The sequence below is a fragment of the Bemisia tabaci genome, chromosome 7 (assembly GCF_918797505.1).
Source record: "Bemisia tabaci chromosome 7, PGI_BMITA_v3".
Taxonomy (NCBI): Eukaryota; Metazoa; Arthropoda; class Insecta; order Hemiptera; family Aleyrodidae; genus Bemisia; species Bemisia tabaci.
In genome coordinates this window covers 23,271,385-23,290,549 of record NC_092799.1, presented here as the reverse complement: position 1 = coordinate 23,290,549, position 19,165 = coordinate 23,271,385, and the positions used below count along the sequence as shown (strand labels likewise).

Sequence of the window (19,165 nt, the reverse complement as noted above, 5' to 3'; positions counted from 1 at the left end):
GCATTTCGTCGATGTGCAATCTTATCCTCTTGGAAGTCCAAATAGTTGCATCACGTGTTTCGCCGTGTCCAACTTTTCTACTCCTGCGTCAAAGTCGCTGAGTCAGCCCAAGAAAATTCACGTTCTCCTGCATTTTGTGGATGTGCAATTTTACATAATTGAAAATCGAAATAGTTGTACCACGCACCTCGCCTCATCTAACTTTTCTACTCTGCGTTCAATTCTCTGAGTCAGCGGAAAAGAGACCGAGCTCCGAGCTCTTTTTCATTGTTTCGGATATGCGAGAAAGTTTTGTTGATTCATAATTGCGACCATAACTGTGAGAGTGAGACGGGACCTCATCTTCCGGAACAAATTTTCCAAAATTTTTAACTTTGCGCGAAAAACAATCGCGGTAAGTGCCTGCAAAATTATAGGTATACTTCAAGCATCGCGTCGTTTCCTTGAGCTCGCGGCTCTTGACTCCCGAATCTCGGTAATTGGATCACATTTTGTACTATACGTACAGTTAGCACATGCAAAAGTGAAACATTTCATTCAAATCACTATGTAGACATAGATGACATTGGTTAAAAGGCGGAGCGTGATTGGTCGGCTATGCCTTATTGCTGCTTTGTCCTGCCTATGTCGGGTGGAACTCACGACAAGCTATGGGCACCTCTTAAGTTTCAGACAGTATGTCGTCGATTCCACCTGACAAAGGTACGATAAAGCAGCGATAAGACATAGCCGACCAATCACGCTCTGCCTTTTAACCTATGTCACCTGTGTCTATCCGACAAACACACAATTTCAACAATCAGGCTGCTGCTGGGCTGGAGTTTTTTTCCCCGTGAACTATCATCTTTAGTAACAGGTTCAATATCTGGCTGATCTTGACTTTCCTCTAAAACTCTGGCGAATCTGGAGGGTCGGCAACACTGAAATGAGCTTCCCCCATTTAAATTCATGTTAAATGATCGCTTATTATTTAAAACAAAGGAAAAACAGGGTTGTCAAATTGCGTAAATTGCCCCTATTCTTTCGATACTGTGAACATTATTATGAAACTTACGATTCCGAAGAAGTTAACGACCCCCTCAAAATGTTCAACTTACCTGCAACAAAAAGAACAACATTTTATTAGAACTATAATATGCATAGGTACTACGGCATTACACAAGAAAATGACACAAACATATCAAAATGCTTTTTGGATTTGGCAATTTGATTCAATTTTCCAAATATTTTGAAGTGACGATTTCAAGATTTTCTGATCCTGCAACGAGAGGAATAGAAACTAGGATGCAACACGTAGAAATTTGCCATTTCGACGTGATTTGGCCCAGTCTTAATTGTTTCCCCCTGATTTTTTCCAGTTCTCCACGGTCCATTTCAATTCAGAATTCGCCTAGTTTTCTGAAACCGTGCCCACCCTGTCATACTTGTGTGGGAACCCTTGATAGGGTTCCCGTTTTCAAATTCCCTGACTTTCTCTGCTTTTCCTCGACAGTCAAATTAAAAATTCAATTTGAAGCAAAATCCTTACTAACTTTTCCTCCTTTTTCCTGACTTCTCAACAGAACATCACATAAAAAATATTTTGATTGGAGTGACATGTCACGCCAACGTACTATAAGAGAAATCCCTGACTTCTCACGAATTCTCTGACATTTCTCACGAATTCCCTGACTTTTCTCACACATTCCCTGACTTTTACGGTTTTTTCCGATCGCCGGAGACTCTGATAAACGAATATTACATCAGAGGTATCTTTTCTCACGATTTCCCTGACTTTTTTCACGAATTCCCTGACTTTTTTCACGAATTCCCTGACTTTACTCACACACTGAAGTTCAACTTCTCAGCTTTTCCTCGACAGTCAAATTAAAAATTCAAGTTGAAACAAAATCCTTACTTTTTCTCCTTCTTCCTGACTTACGGACAAAATATCACTTGAAAAATTATTTTGATTGGACTGACATGTCACGCCAACGTGCTGTAAGAGAAATTCCTGACTTTTCTGACGAATTCCCTGACAGTCCTCACAAATTCCCTGACTTTCCTCACAAATTCCCTGACTTTCCACACGAATTTCCTCACTTTTCTCACACATTCCCTGACCTTCAGGGGTTTTTTTGGTCGCCAGGGACTCTGCTAAACAAACATTACGTCAGAGGTGCCGCTTTCCTTTCAAAAAATACATTACTCGATTCACCGACCAAAAAAACACACATTCTCCCCAAAAATTCGACAACGTCGCTTTGCAGTGATTTCAGCTCCACGCACGGGGCCGGGACCGGAGTCTCGGTAGAAAAGTCGGCGCGGTGTTGCCGTTGTGGGCGCAAAAATCCGCGGTCGCCCCCGGCGAAAAGGGGAGAATGACACCGGCGGGGGCCATTAGCCGGGGTACGGAACGGAACAAGAGGAACATGAATCTGTTGTTACCGTTTCCTGTCGGGGGCCCGGGGAGGCCCACCAAAGCGTGACAATCACGCATGAGAAAATCCCCGCGACTCGCTCCTGCTCGCGCACCGATTACCGCCGACCTGCCACGTATGACGTCCGAATCTCGTCGGGTCCGTCCGCGGAGTCTATCGCCCGAAGCCAAAACGCCCGACTTCAGTCTGGATTTTCGTCGATTTTTTCGGACGAAATATTTTGCAGGGTGGCCACTGACTTCAAAAAATGATATTCCCTAACACATTTTGGTGAAATTGATGACAACTGAAGATATGCAAGATGGTCAAGAAGACATAATTAGAAATGGTTTTTGGGCAAAAATTGTTGTTCCGAGTTTGAGACTCCACGAATGGGTTTGAGACCCATTCTCAAAAGCGAATAAAGGTGATTTGACTTTTCACTGACATTTTCGTCATTTTTCCTGAGATGTCCCGGGTTTCCCTGACTGGGGCAACCCTATTCTTTCCGCGGAAAAACAAACGAGTACCTGTCAGTACAAAATTCTACTCCTGTCCTCCAAATTTTCTTATAAATGGAACTCTTACATGGGTGAGGAATTTGCGGTTTAAGTACTTGGACTTATGTACAATTTTGCAAGAGACAAGATTGACGCCACTGGTTTTCTTTGAAAGGAAATCCGAAGCTCAAAAAAAGCTTTCAAATTAGAGGCCGTAATGGAGGGAATATCTAACCTTATACCCTGAGAGTATATCTAGTCCGACTCTCCAGCCAAAGATAGGCGAGGAATTAATTAGCACAGTTGTCGTGCTTTCAGTTTTTGAGTCCCCAACGAAAATGGGCATGGAGTTTGACTTTATGCGTGCAGTGGTACAGTCTTAAGAGAGCGAGGAGTATCCTCTCCATTACGGCATCAACTTTGAGATCTTCTTTTGGGTTTTAGAGTTTGTTTCAGAGAAAACCAGTGACACCATCATGTTTCTCGCGAAAATTTACATTTGAATCAATACTCAAACAGCAAATTCCTGACACATGCAAGAGCTTCATTATTAGCCAGTCACATTAAGTGGGTGGCAACTGGTAAAATTTGTTGAATCTCCTTTCTGGAAAGCGATTTGATGGGCAAGATAAATTTTCAAGCATAGGTCTGCAAAAGAAAACGATGGATTAATTCCAATGCCTCGAGATCACTACTAAGAACACTGAAAATAGCCTTCAGCTCTGGTAACTGGCGTATGCGTTCGTAGCTTTACTGGTGTGGTACGTCGCGTGGTTTGCGAAGAGTCGTAAACCATGCGTTGAGCAAGAAGCGAGAACCAACGAAGCCCAAAAACAAAGCTCTTTCTCTCCGACCCAGTGGCGAGGCGCAAATGATCGAGTATCGATATTTCTTCATTCGCAGCTACGGTAAAGAATCGATTTTTAAGGCGTTCGTTGCGAACACCCTGTTAATCGATCCTTTTCCATGGGTTTAAACGACAGATCAATCGATGTATCGCGAAGCACGCCACGCTACTGCTCCGATCCTGGGCAACTGCATCATTTCCCGCACGCAACAATGTAGAACCACAACAATAAACTTTTTCACACCAGTGTCCTCGTGGAAAAAAAGAAAGTTCAGCCACTATGAAGCGCAGGCGAGAAGAATCCGAACGCATCTCCTTTCATCCTGCGTGCTCGTACCTTTGGGCGTGGCGTCGTCAAAGATTCGCATAATCAGGGCATCACGTCTGCCGTTTTATCGAGGTAAAATAACGCGGTATGAAAAAACGAACGTTGCCGTATCTTTATGGATAAAAAATTATTTGTTTTGACGATTTATGCGAATTCTTCATTGAATTTTCGGCAGGATAGTACTCGGAATTTTACTTAATTTAACATTCTAGGTGCAGGGTGGCTAGCTTGGCAAACTTGGAGATTTTAAAAATGGTTCCAATGGTTTTCTGATGAAATTTTATGAGGCACCCCTCAAAATTTAAAATGTGACGAATTAAACTTAATTATATTTGCAATCTTAGTGAAAAATTACATGTCCGAGCTCTTTGATTGGCTCGATCTACTGTCGGGCGTCGTCGTACCCGGGAGTAGAATAAATTCAGCATAAATTGGGGGAGAAAAACTTGAGATTACGACCGTCGAGCCAAGGCTGATGACTCCGATTTTCAGCGTGAGAACTTGGCCAAGATTTCGGTGTGATGAGAAGCGAGAGGCTATAAAAGCGCCGCAGGAACCACTTATCTACAGAGGCTTTAAATCGGACGTAAGCGGTCCTTGCACCAAAAGAGCGTGGGTCGGTAATTCGGCATCGATGGTTGATGGGGATTCATCAATCGGAGCTTGGCAGCGGGCAATAAGTTCTCGCGCCGCGGCCGGAATCCCCTCATCCATTACTGTTTATTCCTCGTTCCTCGGTCGTAACGGCGTAAATCAATTTCCACGTGAACCCTATTTTACATATAAATCCATGCGTTTCAGGGCTCGTGCGGGGATCGAGATACGCCCTTACGCCACAGAAGCGACGTACTGTTTATTGCTAGTCGAAAATTCTCTTAATCACCGCCCTCCACCTGTTGCGGAGCGTCTATTTCCGTTTGCTTCCGGTCCCTCCATCCGCTCGACCTTCCCATACTGCCGTGCTAAGGAGAAACACCGTATGAACCTTTAGGCGTTGCCAAATTTCCTTCGATAAAATGTGAATCTCCTGGTAAACTTATGTATATTTTCCTCCCAATTTTTCAGATAATTTTGTTCGCAATTTCAGATAAAGTTTCTGAAAAGTTCAAGGAAAAATATTCACAGCTTTCCTCAAAAATAAATATTTTACCGGAGGAAATTTGGCAACTCTCGGATGTTCATACGGCGTTCTTCCTTAGCACGGCAGCATAGGCGTGCTTTGCGATACATAGATCGATCGGCCATTTGAACCAGCGGGAAAGGATCGATAATCAAGGGGTTCGCTATGAACTCCTTAAAAATCGATTCTTTACCATAGTTTCGAATGGGGAAATATCGATAATCGACTATTCACGCCTCGCCACTGGCCGATACCCGCCGACCAACCCGCGCCCGAACCAGAATCCCGTCTTCCGCCCGGCGCGGCGGCGGAGCACCAAGTCTCCCCAGGTTCGACAGGAATGCATACCCTCAAGGCATAATTCTGGCTTTTCTTGTGCAAAGAGGAAATTTTTTCAAGAATGTAGAACTTCCGAGGCAGAGATTGTGAATGATTTCTGCTCGCCGTGCTCCATTAAGCTATCTCCGACCCCTACTCTCAGGATTTGGGAGAGGGGGTTTGAAAATCGGGACTCGCGTTAACACTCACGTTAACCCACAAAACCCTACACAAAAACGGATATAAAAGGCTTGAAGGAAAAGGCGCAAAGGCGCATTCTTGAAAAAGTGAGAAATTGATGATTTCAAGTAAAACTGGTCTTAATGCATATTCAAAGAAAAATTCACTCCCAAATTCCAATTTTTAAGCAACAAAAAGTCAGTTTGAACTTTTTTTCTGCCATAAGGATCCACGCAATTTCGAAACATTAAACTCGTATTTCTCGAAATAACAAAAACTGCACTTATGCACCTTGTCCTCCAAGCCATTTATATCACCTCTGAGACAACAGAAAAATTGCACACGAACCTGGGAATTGCGTAATCCCAATAATGCTCTTAGAGTTGGTATGATGATTGTATGTATTTTGAATGTTGAAAAATAGGTACTATCTTTAAATTAAAACCAATGTCAAACCGACGAACACTGTTACCGCCGCCACTGATAATACGACGCGACAAACCGAAGTAGCGAGTGATAACGCGGATAGAACTTCGGACAATTGAGACCTAGTATGCACCGAAAATGAGAGAAAAAACAACGCCAAGTTCGGGTGATATGAGAAACGGAGCACAAAGTAACCTATTAGCCTTCAGTTGATTCTGCGGTTTCCCGGTGTTATCATTATTTCCGTGCTAAATTCAACGCATGCTGTACTAAAATCGACACAAAAATTAGGTTTATTTGTGTTTCACTTCCAATATTAACCGAAAGAAGTAAAAAACAACTTAGTTCTTCTTGTTGTTAACGCGCAACGCAGCTTCGAGCTGCTCGCCGCATCCTTCGACGGAAACGCAAACGTTCATACTGAACGCGAAACCTTCAGATTTTCTGAGAGAAAGGCCTCCCAGATTCAGAGCAAAAATGTAAAAAATCGCAGTTCTGATTACACGCGCCTCTTAGTGAAATCTGTCTTAATGAATATTGCAAAAGAAAAGACTGCAAATGACACTCCAGGACTGGATTCGGTAATTATCTTCTTTCGTTGCGTCGCGAGCACCCGACGGATGTTGACAATAATGAGATGTAATGATTCGCGAATAATGAGAAACACTCTTGTTTCCTCATTTCCATAATGGCGAAATAAATTAGCTCTTTATTTGACGGCGGAGGGGAAAACGAGCAAGTGCAACAGAAAAAATTCCCATAAAACTTTCGAAGTAATATTATTTCGGAGAACAGCGTGTGTATACTCGAAGGAGGCCTCGCAGCGCAGGACTTGTGGGCGGAAATTTCAGGCTAGAGTACCTATATTGAAAGAGTATGGCCACCAGTGTTACCACCTCTGATTGGCTCAGCCATCTTAGGCTGAATGGAGCCCTTAGGACCCAAAATGGCGGATGCCATAAATTAGTGTAATGCAAAATGACTCGAAATGTAGTTTTCTTTATCGTAACGAGAAATTTACTCAAATGCACTATTGCGACTTCTTCCCATATTTTTAAGGCTAATCGTGTGCAATTTTTGAGAAAAATTATCTTAGATGTAGTAAGGTTGGCAGCAAGTGCAGTTGGTGATGACCGTCAAAAGTTGGCAATGACCCCCCTCCCATCCACGAAAACCAAAAATAAAGCACCGCAATTTTTGGGTCCTAAGCCTCTCCATGGGGCCCAGTGGCCATACTCTCTCAATATAGGTACTCTATTTCAGGCCACCCTTTGCAAACAAGATTTAATTTGATTTGACATCTCTCTAGAAGATCCAAGAGTAAGACGTTCCATTGGAGTGACGTGCTTTTCGATACATCGGTTGATCTGCCATTTAACCTTGTGGGAAAAGGTCGATAGACATCAGGGTGTTTGCAACGAACACATAAAAACCGATTCTTTACCATAGCTACATATGGGGAAAAATCGATGGTTCGCGCGTAGGCAAAGCAATCTGGAAATCAGGTAAATTTTGGGTTTAAAAAGGCTTTGCCCCTTCCTGTAACGTGAAAAATCAGAAGGAAATTAAAAGCAGAAAACGCAAGCTGGTTTGTTATTATTCTGTGCAACTCATGCTTTAGACATTTTTGCGGAGTGTGCAAATTGTGAGGCTGAAATGATTGCGTCTGATATTCATTCCGAGGAACTTCCTGCACGCACATCCTTGCAAGAGGGACTTCAACGATTTTGTGGAAAACACGTGCTTTTCTCGCTGACGCGGGCCGGCCTCCTGCAGAGCGATTTTGCAAGTTGGCAATGCTCTGTTTTGCCTCCTTTTAAATCCATTGAAAATATCGATCGTGGAAGATTGTTCGAAAGAACAGAAGAAAGAATCGATCGTTTCACATACATTTGAATGGAGAAAAAAATGTGTTGCCATGTCACTCAAGAGTCGCTACAGCCTCCTACTTTTCATCACTTTTCAAAACCAGGTTTTGTGCGAGACCAATACGTGGTCGACTAGTTCCTGGCCTTCCTCATTTTTCAACTTAAATTCATGATCCTCTGAAGACGTAAACATGAAAAACAGAATCATTTCTCACCAAAACAGTGGACTTATTCACCATTAAAATGTCGTAAAAACAAAGATTTCGTAAAAATCTAACACGGGAAAATGATTTTCCACCGATTAAGCTAGACTTTTACACCATTAAAACGTCGTGAAAATTAAAATTAAGAAAAAAATCCGGTTTCTTTTTGTTGTGACGAAGGTCCTTCCATTTTACAGGCCACCATGGTCGCGTGGTCCAGAGGTCTCTCACCCCTGTGGTAAGCAATGACCCTTGTATTGACATTTTAGTTTATAAATCAGATTGGGAGTGTATACGCACAGAATCCGATTGAACTCGATAAACACCCGATCCCGATTTCTCAATTTTATACTTTCAATTTTAATGAGACTTGCGTATCAAATATATCCCCAGCATTATCACGAAGTATTCATTGAACGATTACACAAAATATTTGGATTCTTTCGGCGTAGCGTAACGCCACGCGACGCGCTGGCCGAATCGGGAACTTTCACATTCAAGCTTTATCTCGACATGATAGTGAGCAGAAAGCCAGAGGGTAACAAGGCCTATTTAAATAATCAAGTTTCAGGCATGCTGGTTGAAAAAGCACAGGATAGAGATAAACGTTACACGACACTTGGGGCCGATACTGATTGTGTGTGGCATACTTGGTAGTTTCCGAGACGAAGGAACGTAACTAAATTCCAAGGTTGTCGAATTGACACAAAGAATTCAATGTTTCAAGAGGAAGTACCTGTGCAATTTTTGTCCAATATCTCGCTGATTTCAATGAATGACTTAGCGTTGAAATTTTTATCGTTCGTTCAATTGAACGTATTTCTATCAAATGGAACTAAGCGCCAATTTGAGTTCCTTTAGAGGAATTTAGAATCCCGGATAGCGCGTTCTGTCAAACGGACCTAAGCGCCATGGAAAAGCATTTCGAGTATAGGAAGGAATAAGCCGGACGCCCGATTCCGCCGCCAATCCAAGCCCCCCTCTACCTTCCTCACCCTATGGCGCTTAGGTCCGTTTGATAGAAATACGTCCAATTGAGGAATGGCTAAGTTTTATATCTGGACACAGATTTTCAAACAGTTGGTTCTGGATTTGCCAGAAGTCCATATTCAACAACAGTCCCATAAGAAACCATGGAAACCGGCTGTCCTCGTCCTAACTTAAATTGTTGCTCCTGGTGTGTTATGAATTTCACTGTTGGCGCAGCATATAGGACCACTGGTATTGGATCACCCTATCTATAATATCTAGATCATTGGGCAACACTGAACCGCTTCCGTCCGTGCTGCCATCTTGCGGTGAGGAACACGAAATTCGATATCGCGAAAAAAAAAACACCCCCACAGATCGCATTAAAATGCGACCACGGACTATTCGGCAACTTTGCTTCAGCGTTGCCGGATTTACGCCGATCTAATACTCTCCAATAGTGGGGTTCCCAAACAGGAATCGAGAATTTATGCCCTTTAAAATTTTTCTTATGAAAGACATTCTACGAGAAACAAGAAGAAGATGAAGGCGTAAAAGGAGTCCGGGGGGACTCCCCCAGATTTTTTGTCCAAATTTTAAAACATCCAGAGTGAAGGCGTACGCGCCCCCCCCCCCCCCCCCCCCCCCCCTGGATCCGCCAATGGGTCTAGTCTTCCTTTTCCTTAGTTCTAACAAGCCGGCAGTGGCGTGGCGTGCATTTCGATCAATCGATATTTCCCCATTTGAAGCTGTGGTAAATAAGCGATTATTAAGGTGCTCGCTGCGAACACCCTGTTTATCGATACTTTCCCATAGGTTTATGTGGCAGATCAATCGATATATCGCAAAGCACTGCAAGCCGGCAACGTCGGCTCGCAGATAGGTCATGACTGGTCGGAAGAGCGCGGTGAGGTGGCCGGGGTCTCTCGCTCGAGTTGTAAACCAATGAAAAAGGGGGGGGGGGGGTTAGGGGGCACCGAGGGAGGGAAGGTGGGCGGAGGGGAACACGTGACTACCGACAATGAGTGTACACGGCGCACGAGAAACGACACTTGCATAAGAACGAAACCGAGCTTGGGGCCTAGCGAGGAGGAAGCAGTGGTGTGTCGAGCTTAAACCTATGGGAAAGGATCGATTAATAGGGTATCTTAATTATCGATTTTTAAGCGTACCTCCTAATGGGGTAGGATCGAGGGTCGACTTACGAGCCTAGCGCAGATTGTAGCATGTTGTGCGAGATTACGGCCACGGCAAACCGTGAAAAAAAAAGGGGGGGGGGAGACGTCGTGAAAATCGGGGGAAACGTATCTTCCTACTACACTACCGATGCGGAAAACGTGGACTTGTGATAACCTCGTCTCAATGGCGCTGCGCGCTGCGATGCTTCATGCAGAAATATTGAGGCGCTTTTTTGAAGCTCCAATATTGAGTACTTCATCAATTGGACCGCGCTAAGCAGAAAGGAACCCAGCCACATCAGTTATAATGCAATATTTAACGGGACAATTTAATTATTTAGAAGAGAACGTTTGTGCGGATGCCTTTGAAAATTTTAAAAAAATTGCTTTGTGCCTACTGTGCAAAAAATTCAACGAAATATGCACCAAAATCCGTACGACAATTTTCATGTAAAAATTAAATCGCCCGATTTAATTTGGCGATAGCTGATGTGGCTTGGTTCTTTTCTGCTTAACGCGGTCCGATTGTAGCTCAGTTACTCGACGCCAGAGGCAAGGAGTAATGATATTAAAAATCGAGAAGGAGAAGACACAAAAAGGCAACGCTGGAATTAAGGTAAGGTGTATGAGAAATCAGCAAAGCGCCCTCATTTAATATCGCATGCGATGAACACTACATTGATTTCATTGACACCTGGATGCAACTATTTAGGCTTCCCGGATGTCCATGTTACATACGCACGGAAATGAAGGCGATTTGACTCGCCGTATAGGACTTCTTGAACCCGTAACACAGATCTACACCCCATAAAAAATTACTTGGTGCTCGGTTCAATCTCTGCTTACGAATTAGCATTCGGCGCAGGGCCGGATTTAGGGGGTGGCCGCGGCCCATGGCGGCAAATTTAGGGGGCGGCAAATTTTGTAATTTTTTTGAATGTAGGTATAAGGAAAAATCGGATTCAGAAAAATAAATACAATCAGGAAAAGGTGACAAAATCTCTCATTTCCTGAGAGTATATTTCTAATTTTGTCGTCTTTCTGTGATGCAGTAGACAGCACCTTTAATTAGTCGAGTTAAGACCCTTTAATTACCTAGTTTAGTTAAGACTAAGAGAGAAACCGAACACGGAATTTGGCCTGGAACGGCGCGGCACAGAAAGCAATGATGACGAGAACTTGAGATGAAAAGGAGAAACCCTCGGCGCGGCGGTCGGCATGTAACACGTATTAGCGCCTATAAGACTGCAAGAATACTTCACGCATTACGTCAAACACAGTGCGGTAGCTGCGGTCAGCAGCGGGCGGCGTGAAACGCATGGCGCCTACAAGACTGCATGAATACTTCACGCATTGCGTCAAACACAGTGCGGTCAGCGCGGCGCGGCGGCGGAAGTTAAAATTATTAAACCGCACTTATGTTCGTTCTTTCGTATGTAATTTTTTCGTTCAATTCTTATAAATGGAAGGCCTTGTCCACACAGAGATAGCTTTATGGAACTTAACTTTCGCGCGAAGTTCCGTGAACTTTTGCTCGTAGTGTTGACAGGACACTCGCAAAAAAATGTGTCCAACACGAGTAAACGCTTCTTATGCACCCCTCCCCCTCCGCCAAGTTCACTTGATGGTTTTTATTGATGTTTCGAAACGAATGAGAAGGGGACGGCAAAATACAGGCGGCCCATGGGCGGCAAGTAAGTAAATCCGGCCCTGATTCGGCGACGGATTAGGGATGAAAAAGTTCCACACTCCGCGATGATTTTTCACGTTAGATTTTCGAAAAACAGGCGATAGACACCGATTCTAACGGTGCGTGACGCAGCCCTGAACGTTCTCCTCCTCTTGTACTGTCTAGAGTACCTGTACAGCGAGAGTATAGACAGATGTGAAACTTCGAAAATCCATCAGGCCTTCACCGATGCCTCCGCGAATAAAGTTAGGGCCCAGAAATGCAGCCAACCTATGAATTTCAATTATCCAGAGCGATTTATTAATACAACTGTTACGAACCATCGTTTATAAAGCACGTATTTGACTTAGTTTTTGCATAAATTTATTCATTTTTGTGGAAGAACGCTCATTTATGTACTTTCTTAGCCATCTTCGTTAGAATTGGAATCTACAGACTGGCAGTGAAATTTTGTGCGTTAGAAGTTGGTTAGAAGGGTGGCTGCACTTCTGGGCCCTAAGCCCTCCATGAAGCGATCTGTCCATACTCTCGCTATACAGGTACTCTAGTACTATCGTGCAAAGGAAGAACGCCGTATGAGCATTCGAGAGATGCCAAATTTCCCACGATGAAACTTCATTTGTAAGGAAATTAATGAATATTTTTCCTCGAAATTTTCAGGAACTTCAGGTGAAATTGCGAACAAAATAATCCGAAAAATTAGAAGAAAACTATCCATAAATTCGGATATTAAATTCCAGGAAATTCGCCCCTGCAGGTCCGTACGGAGTTTTTCCTTAACCTGGCAGTGTAACGCACCCATAACGGCATTCAGACTCCTTGGAGCCTTCCATATCTTATGCAGTGACGTGGCGTGAATTGCGATGTATCGATTGTTATGCCATTTAAACCCATTTTGTAACAACATTTTTGTAAAAGGATCGATAAACAGGGTGTTCGCAGCGAACACCTTAATAATCGATTCTTTACCATGGGTTTAAATGGCATAACAATCGATATATCGTAATTCACGCCACGCCACTGATCTTATGAACGGCGAACAGTGGATCGAGTTGATCAGAGAGGTCGGGCATGAAATTTTTTAACTAAAACTGCAAATTTTGATGATTAATTCGTCACTTTTCGAATTTCAAGGGGTGATTCTGAAAGAGAATATTACGAGGAAACTAATGGAGCCACTTTTAAGACCTCCAAGTTTTGTTTGAACAGAGTCGCAAGCTTTTAAAGTTTTCGAATTTTGTCCGACCTCTCTTATTGACTCTATCCAGTGTGCGGCCGCATCAGCAAGACGAACTCTTTAAGGGGAGAACATACGCTATCAGCATTACGTTTCTCAGAAGCGATTTCTATCAATCTACTCTCATTTATGGCATTGAAAGAGGTTATTTTATTATTGCTATTAGGATCAAATTCGATATAGTGGTGAATCCCTGTAGTGACGTCATCTCTAAAAGCGACTATCCTCTCGAGACGGATGCGAAACGGGAAATTTTCACGGGCGAAACGGCGCACAGTGGATTGAGTCAATCCGAGAAGTAGGACATGAAATGTTTTGACTAAAACTATGAAATTTGATGGTTATTTCGTCACATTTTCAAGTTCAAGGAGTGCTTCGTGAAGAGAAATTCACGAGGAAACCGATGAAACCACTTTCAGAACCTCAAAGTTTTGCATAAATGGAGTTACAAGCGTTTAAAGTTTCCAAATTTTGTCCGACCTCTCCGATTGACTCGATTCACTGTGCGGCGTCTCCGACTCGAGCGGTGCTCGTGTGTGCATTCGCGCAGTTGTGGCGCGGAGCGACAAGGTCGAGTGCCTCTGTTTGCGATTGTCGGCTTAGTTGCCAAGAAACGAGGGGAAAAAATTCGTCGTGGTGTCCAAAGCCAAGAATTGAGAAAATAGGGTAGCATTTAAGGACATTTGGCAACGACGGGCTTCGTTCAGGTTTTGCGGAGAGCGCGAGGTAAGTGCGGATTCATTCGAACCCTGTAGGGTATCTTTCAACGGAAAGTATCCCTCTACCTCCCCAGGAATAGTAACTAAAACACTGCCGTGCTAGGGAAAAACGCCGTATGAACATTCGAGAGTTGTCAAGTTTCCTCCAATTAAAACCGAATTTTCTAGGAAAATTGCAAATATTCTTTTCCAAAATTTTCTGACAATTTTGTACGCAATTTAATCTAAAATATCTGAAAATTTCAAGGTAAAATATCCACGGGTGTTGTCAAAAATGCATGTTTTATCAAGGGAAATTTGGCAATTCTCGAATGTTCATACGGCGTTTTTCCTTAACACGGCAGAACAGGCCTGCCTGGACCTGCACTGCAGTGTAAGTAAAAACGCCGCCTCGGCTTAACATTGGTGCAGATTATTTTCAAAATTTTAAAAGAATTTGCTCCGTACTTTGCAGAACATTCACGGAAAATCGCACAAAAATCTGCACAGCCGTTTTAGTGTAAAAAATTGAATTGGACAGTTTTTGGCAATATCTGATGTGGCTTGGTTCCTTCGGGCTTAACGCGGTCCGATTTCCTCTTGGAAAATATTTTTTTTTAAAAGAAAGTTATGAATATTTTCCCTTGAAATTTCCAGACTTTTTAGATCAAACTACGTGAACGAAATCATCTGGTAAAACGGAAGAGAAATATCCGCAAATTTTCTTGAAAATTCTTGATTTTTCGAAGGAAATGTGGCGACGCCTGATGGCTTAAATGAATTGGACAGTTTTTGGCAATACCTGATGTGGCTTAGTTCCTTCCTGCTTAACGCGGTCCAATTTCCTCTTGGAAAAGATTTTTTTTAAAAGAAAGTTATGAATATTTTCCCTTGAAATTGTCAGACTTTTTAGATCAAACTACGAACGAAATCATCTGGAAAAACGGAAGAGAAATATTCGCAAATTTTCCTGAAAATTCATAATTTTTCGAAGAAAATTTGGCAACGCCTGATGGCTTATACGGCGCTCTTCCGTAGCAAGGCAGCGCTGGAGTCCCTTAAAGAGAGTGGAGACAACACGGCTTCGAATTCGGATATGATTTCCTGGGGCCTCGCTGATCAAGAACAGGAAAAGCCTTGAAAATTTTACAATTTAAAGTTACAACCCCATCCTGCCGTGCTAAGGAAAAACGCCGTATGAACATTCGACAGTTGCCAAATTTCCTTCGATAAAATGTTTATTTTTGAGGAAAGTTATGAATATTTTTCCTTGAAATTTTCAGAAACTTTAGGTGAATTTGCGAACATAATTATCTAAAAAAGTAGAGAAAAATATTTAAAAATTTTCCTGATAATTCGTGATTTACCGAAGAAAATTTGGCAATGCCTGATGGTTCATACGGCGTTTTTCCTTACCACGGCAGCATCAACGACACGACCGTCAGTTGCAGATTTCGTGAAGTCGATCACCTATGACAAAACTTTTTTCCGGGCCTCTTTGCGGGCTAGGCGAAACATTGTTCGGTCAACTTCAGCCGCTGTAAACAGGGCCCATCGCCATCCTGGTCTCAAAATTTGAGGAATACTTCTGAAGATACAGATCTAAGAGAAAAATAAGTTTCACAAAAATCGAAGACCTGCTTTTTCCATAATTAAAATTTTGAAAAATAAGTTCAAGAAAAATGTAACTCAAAATAATATTTTGTGGACAACCAATCAAAAAAAATAATCAAGAGCTTTAAAATTAGGTAAAGACGAGGTATGCAGCTGCCATAGAGCCAGAAATACATGCGTTCCTTTAAAGATTTGTGCCTCTGAAAAGTCAGTTTTGACCTATAAATTTGCAGTCCTGTAACTGGCCTGACTTTGAAAATAAGCTCAACAGATTCAAATTAGTTTTTTTATTTACTCAGTCCATCAAATAGATACGCAAAGCTAGTTTCCACCTTAAATATGTAATTTGCTCAAATATGACACAGGATGGACCAGAAATAAACTCTCCATTTTGCATCATCTTGGCTAATGATTTCACTTCCATGATACATGACTCAGCTTTGTGAATGATCAATGATCAACAACAGTGATTAAAAATATTACCATTGTTGTCGCTTACATTAGACAAAGCTCTGCAGTTGTTTTCTCGGCAGAGACATTCCTCATTATTACTTCTTCTCATAAACAATAATTACCCTCCCAAGTTAACGGAGATTGCAGGGTGAAAATTATAGTTTGAATTTGCTTTGCTTCTTGGATAAGAAAGATGTTAGGATGGTACAAGTGAATGCCTTCTCTGTAGTGAAGTACCCCTGAGGCCCTTCATAACCTAACGAAAACAAACCGGAGTCGGACTTTTAACTTCAACTGCATTCCAATATGGATTCAATGCACAAAAGGATGTGTGTTAACCACTGCACACTATTTGAACGTTTGCTGTTGTCTTCCAGCACATAAAAGTACCGGTGGATGAAGAGCAGCGAACGACAGTCTAAGCAGAGGCCTAAATTCATCATCTGCGCTTGCAAACCAAAAGTAAACAATGGCTAACTTATCTGACAACATCCCTACACATAGAACTCGCACATCATATGTTGAGACAAACGTCAATCTTCAATTAGCTCTGAATTTGCACCACTCAACAGGTTAATACATGCAATCAGGTGACACCACTGGTGAATGGTGACATAAACAATACTTTGTCGTTTGTCTCAACATACGATGCGCAAACTCTAACCCAAATGAGCGACGGGTAATGACTAGTAAAGTTAACCGCAATCTGTCAGCCAGTAGGCAGTTATTGGCTGCATGTAACTAAATATCTAGGACCAAAAAAGTGACCAGGAGAATCGGCTCATCAATGCTTGAGCCAGCTAACTTTGGCTATCTTTTGCCATACGGAGCATATCTTTCGCCGTTAATACAAAATATCCCTCAGTATCCACCGTTCTACCAGAATTTTTCCCAATTATCTTGCCTGCCTGCTTGGCCCACATTTGGAGTGATTTAAAATTGACAATTTGTACACAAGACTGAGGAAACAGGGCTTCGCAAGAAGCCACAGTCAACAGTCGATGGAGATGTTATCGTTGAGTTGCAGGATAGAGCGGATATCAAACAGAAGACAAATATGACCTGAAGGAAAGCTGACTTACATCTTTGACGAGATCAGCGTTATCTCTTTGCTTCTGGACGCAGAACAGGGTGAGGCCTTTTTATATCCAACTTGGAGACAAAACAACTGAGCTAATCACTCGGAAATTGAGAGACTAGCTTGGAACTTATCACAACACACACTTATCCACAAGTGAGGATGACGCTTAACGCACGAAACAATTGTAAACCGCCTTACGACGAATTTAACTCGTAAATATTTCCCGAAATTCCGGAAGTAATCACAAACTCCATCCTAACAAACGAAAAACGAATTGTAAACACGGAGCTACAATCCAAATGCGCCTCGACCACACGTAATCCAGCAAGGGCTCGCGGCAAAGAAAACACAGAAATAATATAATACAAGGATTGTTGGGTCGCAAAATTACAAAAATACGATCACGGGTGTAAACTGCATTGGTGCATCGATAAGACAAGGCACTGATTTGAATGCACTCAGGTGATGCTAGGCACAAAAGGGTGCAAAAATGATTTGCAGGGTGTTGACACGGCAAAATCAAAACAAATGAACAAACTCGAGATTTTGTTAAAAGGAAGGACCGCAAACGCGGATAACGCGACAACCGACACACAAAAGCCTGAACTCAAAACTTGGCTTGATGGCTTGGAGGCAACTTGGCTGGTTCGTAAACGTCACAATCGCTGCCACTACCTAGAAAATACCGACAGCTGGGGGATACAGAGACAGAGAGAGGAATTTCAATGCAAGGAGTGGGGGTGATGAAGAACCGAGGGGAAGGGAGCCAGAAGATGCAGGCATGTGGTTCTAAGTCCTCTCCTACTGCCACATGATACCCCCTCTCTTCACATTCTAGTTTCCTGTACGATTAAAGCCATTCATTAGAAAATTTCACACTCGCCTTGTGTTATCTTCTACTGGCTGTCTTCAATTCTTTGAGTAGGCAATCCAACCACTGGCGTATAAGAAATTGTATCTTGACGAATTGAAGGCGATACCGAGAGCATCCAGTTGAAGTTTGAGGATGTGGTGTTCTTTTATTGGAACAGTTGGTTAGTGTAAGTGATCATAATTCATAACTTCAATCCGATGGGTCTCTGCATCAATCTGCGGTATCCTGTTTTACCTCTCCACTTTTTTTACTGCATTAACTTTTGAATAAAGAATTTTTTGAGTAGAATATTAAATTTGTATGGTCATCAACCGCAGCCCATTAGTGGAGAGGCGCGGATGATCGAACATCGATTTTTCCCCATCTGCAGCTGCGATGAAGAATCGATTAATGAGGTGTTCGTTGCGAACGCCCTGTCTATCGATCCTTTTCCATAGTTTTAAGTGGCAGATCAATCGATACATCGCAAAGTACGCCACGTCAGCCCATATTTCAGGAGGGAAAGAGCAAACATAGTATAGTTTTCATTAAAATTTTTACCAGACTTCATTGGGCAATATATTCCCCATTTTCACCCAAAAATCATATACATGTACTTAGGCGTGTAAAGTTACGGATTTCCTGCCGTATTTCATTTTTTTGAAAGACGAATAGTCATCACTTTTGTTACAGATTTTATTCCGGGCGAATCATCAAAATTTCTCTTTGAAAATTGCGCTCTTAAACGTCAAAATGAATTTTCCCGTACGATAGAAAAAATCCAAACGAAGGACGACTCATTTAATTATTAGGGTAAAGGAAACTCTGCAAATCATGCTTAAATACCTATTTTTTTTTTTTGCAATTTCAAGGGCCAGTAACGTTGTGGTAGATTTAAATAATGCATTTCTCAGAAAATTGGCAATGTCGCGAGAAAAATTAGTAAAACAACAACAAACAAAATACATAAGAAATGATCACACAAGTTTTACCTCAATATTGTAAAACGATGCGATCATACTATTCATAATCATAACCGATTTTAGCGGGCAAAGAGCTAAGATTTTCCTTCAATTTCGCGGGATACCATATACCTACTCCAGAGTTCGGTTTTACTTTATCATGGTCTGGTAACACTGATGGATAGACACATCTGCAGCCTGACAGTTGAAATTCATGATGGCACAACAAGAATCGAAAATC

At 42.3% G+C, this 19,165-nt stretch overlaps 1 protein-coding gene across 1 annotated transcript in view; it reads right to left on the bottom strand.

Moving 5' to 3' along the window:
* The window catches only part of LOC109032740 (signal-induced proliferation-associated 1-like protein 3), a 157,172-nt gene extending 139,371 nt beyond the window's left edge, over positions 1 to 17,801 (bottom strand). The window contains exon 1 of the mRNA XM_072302682.1: positions 17,111 to 17,801. The gene's annotated coding sequence lies outside the window, so the exon portion shown is untranslated. The remainder of the gene's footprint in view (positions 1 to 17,110) is intronic.
* Between the last annotated feature and the right edge of the window lie 1,364 nt (positions 17,802 to 19,165).